Source organism: Aulonocara sp. 'chitande type north' Nkhata Bay, linkage group LG9 (genome assembly GCF_057382095.1).
Source record: "Aulonocara sp. 'chitande type north' Nkhata Bay isolate Kocher_YH1m ecotype deep benthic linkage group LG9, A_spYH_male_GT1.1, whole genome shotgun sequence".
Classification (NCBI taxonomy): domain Eukaryota; kingdom Metazoa; phylum Chordata; class Actinopteri; order Cichliformes; family Cichlidae; genus Aulonocara; species Aulonocara sp. 'chitande type north' Nkhata Bay.
In genome coordinates, this window is record NC_141352.1 from 972,298 (window position 1) to 979,568 (window position 7,271).

The following is a 7,271-nucleotide window of genomic DNA, read 5'->3' on the forward strand; positions in this document are numbered from 1 at the left end:
GAGGCGAGGCTGCCGGACACTGGCGCCACCGGGCCCTCTGACCACCACCAGTAGGCAACGGGTGAAGTGTCTTGCCCAAGGACACAATGACCGAGACTGTCCAAGCCGGGGCTCGAACCGGCAACCTTCCGATTACAAGGCAAACTCCCAACTCTTGAACCACGATCACCCAATAATAACGTAGTTACTGTAACGCGTTACTTAATAACGCGTTAGTCCCAACACTGGTTATATCGCATCAGCAGAAGCTTCTCAAACCTTCTATCAGACATTCTGTTCCTTTTTGGGGGAAAGCACCAATCCACCTAAACTGAACAGCCACTGGTGCACTGGATGGAGTTAGACTGTTGTATTTCATGTACATCTTTGTGAGATTTGGGAACTGATTCAGAATCTCGAGCTCATAGTCTGACCTTAAAAAGTCAGTTACTTCTTTTTCTGCTGAGAAGCTTTCTGTGGGCTGATTCTGAAATTCAAAAAAGTCCATTTCAGCTGGGCTGGCTGGCATTTGGGACATATTAGTGTTGTCAGTTGCAGGAGCAGCTTTACGACACTCTGTTATCAGGAGCTCCTTCACATACTCTCTCCTACGCTCATCTCTCAGCCAACAAAGTTTAAACTTGGGACAAGTGGCCGCTGCGAGAAGTCCTTCTTGGCTGTCCAGAACAGCATCAAAACGAGTCTTGATGGCCTGTAACATACAACATGATGCATCTAAGAATAAAATTATTTTACTATATAATTACCTATTGTCATTATTTTATGGGCTTTACAGCTCTAAACCATCTGTATTTTCTATTATCAATACTGTATGAGATTTAATTTTGGTTTTGTTGATATTATGATTAATATTCATGATTAATGATGATCAATGTCCCTGATATTTAACAAGGGGTGAAAACTTGGTCTTTTATTCTATCATTTTAATAATTGTACCCGCTGCTTAAAACAAAGTATAACATCCACCCACTGTGAATGGTATAATAAATTTAACAAATCCACCCAAAGCAGTTAATAATAATCTTACCTTTACAATGACATCTGGAAGGCTGGCTGTCATAGAGGTCATCTTTCAGGGCAAGGGTCTTTGACATCAGGCTTGTGAGTGTTGGCAGTAAAGCCCCGTAGGTGCACTCATCCCCTTGTAAGATGTCCAGAGCCACTGTCAGGGGCTTCATCACAGCACAGTACTCTTTCAAGAACTGGTACTCCCTTTCATTAAGGCACTTGATTCCCAGTTTTACACACAGGGGATTAAGTTCATTCAAGGGAATTGTGATGATTCTAGAAATGGCCTCATACAGGGAATTCCACCTTGTGGATGTCGGTACCATTAGTTTCCTCCGGCTGACTTCCTCCACCTGTTCAGAGGCTAATGTTGATCGACTTGCTTTAGTCCAAAGAGCAGAACATTTTGCAATGCTACTCCTATATGCAGCCTTGGTGTCTGCACAGGAATTTAGATGTTTGTCAACATCGCTTGTTGAAATCGAGTTAATTGTGTGCGATGCACATCTGTAGTGTGGAGGGAGGCTAAACTGTGCATCACCAGATGCAGCTGAAAGAGCTTCTATGACATCAGTAAAGGTCGGTTCCTCGTCATCACCTTCTTCATTTTCAGATTCAGACTCCAAATTACAGGGCTGACATACTCTGAATGCTTTGGCAAAATTGGATGCGTTATCCGTTACAGATGCAATGACTTTGCCTTGTAGTCCAGATGATGAATGGATTTCTTTGAGCTCTGCTCCGATTACATCATAGATATGGCTGCCTCTAATTCTCTTGCATGCTAGAGCGGCCTTGTTGCGCTGTAATGTGGAATTAATCCAGTGAACTGTTACACCCATAAAACTTTTATTATTTACCGTCCAGATGTCAGCAGTGGTGGAAACAAACTGCCTCTTCGAGTGTAGCCTTCAAGTTAGAGTTCATTTTGTCATATTCTCTCTCAAGGTATCCTACAAATGACTTTCTCTGGGGCAGCTTGACACCACTTTTAGTTGGTATTTTTTCTACGATGCGTCGGAATGATTCAGAGTCAACAGTGGAAATCGGCAACATGTCCTCGACGATATAGGCAGCGACGAGCTTCTTCAGTTCAGCGGCACTAAGTCCTGTCGCTCTTACGTCTAGTTTAACCTGTTTAGCAGGAGTGAGTCCATCTGAGGTTTGCCCGGTGGAAGTAGATGTGGTAGCCACAGCGGTCACGTCAGTGAGGGGATCCTGGGGGTTTTCTGTCAATTTAACATTCTTGTGGCAGCGTGCTAGGTGCTTGCTCAGGTTGGAAGTGGAATTTTTCGACGTAGAAAGAAGTTTTCTTCTGATGCAGAGTGTACAACGTACGCTTATGTTTTTGTCGCTTTTTAAAGAGTCAAATTCAAAGTAATGTCAGTATTTCCAAGTATTAAATGCTGCACGATCGTACTCTATCCCTCGCTCCATGTTTTCTATTGTTGACACACGTGCTACCACAGCCGTCGCACTCGCTTACGTCATTGTCATGAGACATTCTCGCAAAAAAATCACGGTTTTAGTAACGCAGTAACGCAGCGTTCCTACGGGAAAGTAACGGTAATCTAATTACCGTTTTTGCAATAGTAATCCCTTACATTACTCATTACTTGAAAAAAGTAATCCGATGTGCCCCGTTTAGGGCAGCTATTGTTAACTGGTGGAACTGACAGAATTTGACCTATAAGGTGACTCAGATTTTTAATGTCAGGGTTAGCAGGCAAGACACCTGGACGATTTCGAGGTAGTAAGTACTGGGCAAGAACACTCACCCACATTGGCTGCAGAACCTTGCATTATGCACTGGGTAAGACTCATAGGATCAGGGATTAGAACATTTTGATCAGCTGAAATCAACTTCCTGTATACGGTTTTATGTGGGTCTTGCTGGAGATCAACAATATAGGTCAAAATGCCCCTTAGGGTGGTCCAGAATGACCAAACCGAGATCCTGTGGGACTTCCAGATACAGACAAACAAACTGGTGAAAGATAACCAAGTGGACAAAGTAGCAGTGGACAAGCAGAGAAAGGCAGCCATAGTGATAGATGTAGCTATTCCAAGTAGAGCTGGCCGATATATCAAAAATTTATCGTTACCGAAATTTATGACTCTCATCGACGTCATTTTGCCCATGTCGGTAAATTCGGTATTTAAAAAAAAAAAGAATGTGCAGGTTGGCGATGTTCATGTCCCTTTAAGACTCTACTACCTGTAACAAGATGAGACACGGGTGAACAAATGGAGGACGATTTAAATGTTGAAGCAGCAGCGACGGAGGTAGAGCTGGTGGAGGAGGAAGAGGAGACGCTTGTTAACAAAAAAATGTTCAAGCCCTGCCTAATTTTAACTATCAGTCTTCTATTGAAGTTTTTTGCAAACAGCACTATTTAATGTTTTTGTTTAAGAGTTTGTAGTTTTCACTAGTCACATGGCAGTGCTTAGTATTTATTATAGTTTTTTCTGTGTTCAATTGACATTTGTGTTTGTGACATTATTTGTTTACAAGTTATATTACCTCAAGGCCTTAGCAGAGATAGGCCTTTGTCCATGATGGCATTACATTTGCACAATCATTGTTTACTTTGTGAATAGCCAATGTGAAACATATTTATTATTAAACTATTTTGTTTACAAGGGATACACATTTTTTAGAGAGCATGGTTACATATTGTATCCTACACTTTTTATTTTGTTCAGTTAATAAATCTTAACCACTAAAAGTGCTTACTACTATTGTCTTCATTTATTTTCAGTGACATTTTACAGTCCTTTAAAGTGGTAATAATATAATTGCAATGAATAGGTCTAGGGGGAATAATATTATCAAAATAACTGGAGGAACTATGCTGCCTGCCACAGCCCCATCAAATGAAAAAAAAAACAAAAACGTTTCTTTTTTTGGCACTTGGGGTGGTTATCGTCCATTTATCGTTATCGAGGTTAACTGCTCAATTTATCGTGATATTGATTTTAGGCCATATCGCCCAGCCCTAATTCCAAGTGATAACAACATCAGGCAGAAGGAACTTAAGAAGTTGGAGAAGTACCAAGGGCTGAGAGAAGAACTCAAGAAGATGTGGAGGGTGAAGGTAACAGTCGCCCCAGTGTCAATCGGAGCACTCGGTGCAGTGACACCCAGGCTAGGCAAGTGGCCTAAATCCCATGAACAACATTTGAGATCTCTGTCCAGAAGAGTGCAATCTTAGGAACAGCTAAGATACTGTGCAGGACCCTCAGACTCCCAGGCTTCTGGTAGAGGACCTGAGGATAAAAGACAGGCTGCGGGGTTGAGAGGGGATTTTTTTTTTTTTTATACAAAGATAGGTTTAGAACAAATATAAGAACACATTATTAGTGTGTACAAATAAGACCAAGCACAAATAAGTGCTTGGTCTGCCACCATCAGCTGGCCTACTGTGCCAAGCATGTAGGCTTGCTGTCCCCTCTGGCAGCAGACTGACAATGAACCTTAGCAGTCATGGTATTCTGATCAACTATCACTCCTTCATTCATTCATGACTCACATCACTTGCAAGACACTGAAGCACATTTTGTTATGCTAACATTACAATATTTTCTTGTTTTGAAAGGACCATGAAGACGATCGATGGTGGTGAGCATCAGGAGAATCCAGAATAATGCTGACCAGACTTTCTTACTTAGACTTAGATCATCCCGCGCCGATCAGTGCATCGGGCGACAAGAGAATGCCATCGAACTTGGTCCATCGCAGCGGTTGCTGCTTCATCCCATGACAGTTCGACTGAGCATAAATCTTCAAGGAACGTAATCCCCCACATTATTTTGGGTCTTTCTCACCGTCTCTTTCCATTTCTCAGGTTCCACAGGACATGACGCAGGTGGGTCTCGGGTTCAGTAGCCGAAGGATGTGACCGGCAAATCTAAACCGACGCTTGGTGACTTGGACATGGAGCGGCTCTACTCCTCTACACGGTGATATACTTCCTTGTTGGTAACGCAATTCTGATATGTAATCTTGAGCATATTGGGCTGTTGGAAGACATTGAGATGGTGGTTGATCTTTGCAGTCGATTTCCAAGTCTCCGCTGTGTACCGTGCCGTCGGTATAACAATGGTCTTCAGGAGCCGCAACTTGGTTGGTAAGGGCAGTGCGGTGGTTGTCCATATAGGTCATAGTCGTTGAAAGGCAAATTGATTGAATTGAACTGAAAAGCTGCCCATGCTTTCCCAATTCATCACTTGACGTCATGCTCCATGTCCCCGTCACTGCTGAGAGTGCAACCCAGGTACACAAACCTGTCCATCTCTTCCAGCTGCTGCTGCTTATTCACAGTGACCGCTATGTTTGATGGTGCAGCGTAACCAACTCGCAGAATCTTCAACTTCTCACTGCTAGTGGCACTAGTGGCGCTAGTGCCGACCAGCACAAGAATATATTGACCCACATCTTAGACGATGTGGAGGAGAAAGAGCCAAGCTGGCTGGAGTGACAAGCAGGCAGGCTGTTAGACTAATGTTAGCTCAACAGTTAAGCTAGTACAGCTCACTGGGAAGTAGATCTCAGAGTGTATTTAGCTGGATTAGCAGATATTAAGGTCAAACTTTATACAAATCAGCAGTTCTGAAGATTGGATCACAGTTGAAAATTCCAGCAGAGATGCTAGAGATGCTGCAGTCCAACCTGTTAACCTGTGAATTTCTGGCTTTTCATCTGCTTGTTTTTGCCATGTTAGATAGTTAATTAAGAAGGATTTTGGTTTGCATCATATTTCCACTGAATCCCCAACTGATTTCCTGTTGGGTGATTATCATTAACTCAGAGCAAGAGAATAAGTGCATCTTTGAATTCAGTTGTGGTCATCCATTCTCCAACCTTTCCTCACAACAGATAAAATCAAAATCAGCTTTTGCTCAGAGTGGGTTAGTTATAATTATAAGTATTGTTTAATTGATTTGATTATTGTTTTAATATTTGATGTTGCTTTTGCTCTTGCTAAATTGGTTTAATAAAATTTCCTGCAATTGAAGTACAAATTGTGGACATTCACTGTGTAACCTTTTGTGAATCAATAAAGGCAGAAGTCTGAATATTATTTTTTGTTAGTGCAAATAGCTCTTACATGTGTCCCTAGCAATAACATTAAAAATAATCTTTCCTTGGAGCCTGCTGTCCAGACTACTAAAATCATCCTGGAAGTAACAAGCAGTGTTGGTCAAGTTACTTGAAAAAAGTAATCAGTAACTAATTACTGATTACTTCCCCAAAAACGTAATCCCCTTACTTTAGTGATTACTTATTTTCAAAAGTAATAAGTTACTTAGTTACTTTTAAAAACACGATTTACAACCTGAAGAGGTGATAAAGCGATAGATCTTTCAGCCCAATTCTACTTTTTCTACATAATCAATCATACAAAATGTAATCAAATGGAAAAGTCTCTTTTTAAAACTCGTTTTATCAGTTTTAATCTTTTAACTTTATGCATCAAGCAAAAATTTAATTATATGCAACATTCTCTGACTGGAAGAAATTAGTTTAACATTTAAACCTATTTTCTGCACATTCTAGCACATAAAATAAAATATTTTTTGTGTTTACACTCACTCTTTCAAATAAATGCAAGTGAAACACAGCAGAAAATAAATAAATCAAAGACTCAGCGGTCATGTTGCTCTATTTTCACCTGTATAGCAGGTGGAGGTTTGCCCTGGTGCAGGTGTGTCGCAGCAGTCAGTGGAAGAATCCGTGAGTTTGTCTGTGAGTTTCCCATTACGTGATAGCGTATTTGGTGCTTGCTCAGAAGTTTAGGGTTTTTTTCGCTGTAAAAAGAAGTTTTCTTCCCACGCACAGCGGACACTAATGTTTTTCTCACTTTTTACGAAATCAAACTCAAAGTAAGGTCAGTGCTTCCACGCTTTAAACGCTACACGCTCATACTCTATCCGCACTCGATATATGATCCATTGATGATCTGCACACAGCTGTTGTCATGAACGTCGCACTCGCTTATGTCATTGTCATGAGACACTCACAAAAAAATCACGGTTTTAGTAACACAGTAACGCAGCATGCTTACGGGAAAGTAACGGTAATCTAATTACCTTTTTTACAATAGTAATCCCTTACTTTACTCGTTACTGAAAGAAGTAACCGGATTACAGTAACGCGTTACTGCCCATCTCTGGTGATGACACAGCCACTCCATCTCAAGTCACTGCTGCGCAGACTCTAGCTCCAGAAGTGCAACAACAGCACCACCTGGAGGAAGCTG

The 7,271-nt window shown here is 41.4% G+C and overlaps 2 pseudogenes; both read right to left on the minus strand.

Annotated features, from left to right (window-relative positions):
* Positions 1-212: 212 nt before the first annotated feature.
* LOC147321374 (uncharacterized) lies at positions 213-1,178 on the minus strand (annotated as a pseudogene).
* Positions 1,179-1,260: 82 nt separating this feature from the next.
* LOC147321375 (uncharacterized) lies at positions 1,261-2,505 on the minus strand (annotated as a pseudogene).
* Positions 2,506-7,271: the final 4,766 nt, after the last annotated feature.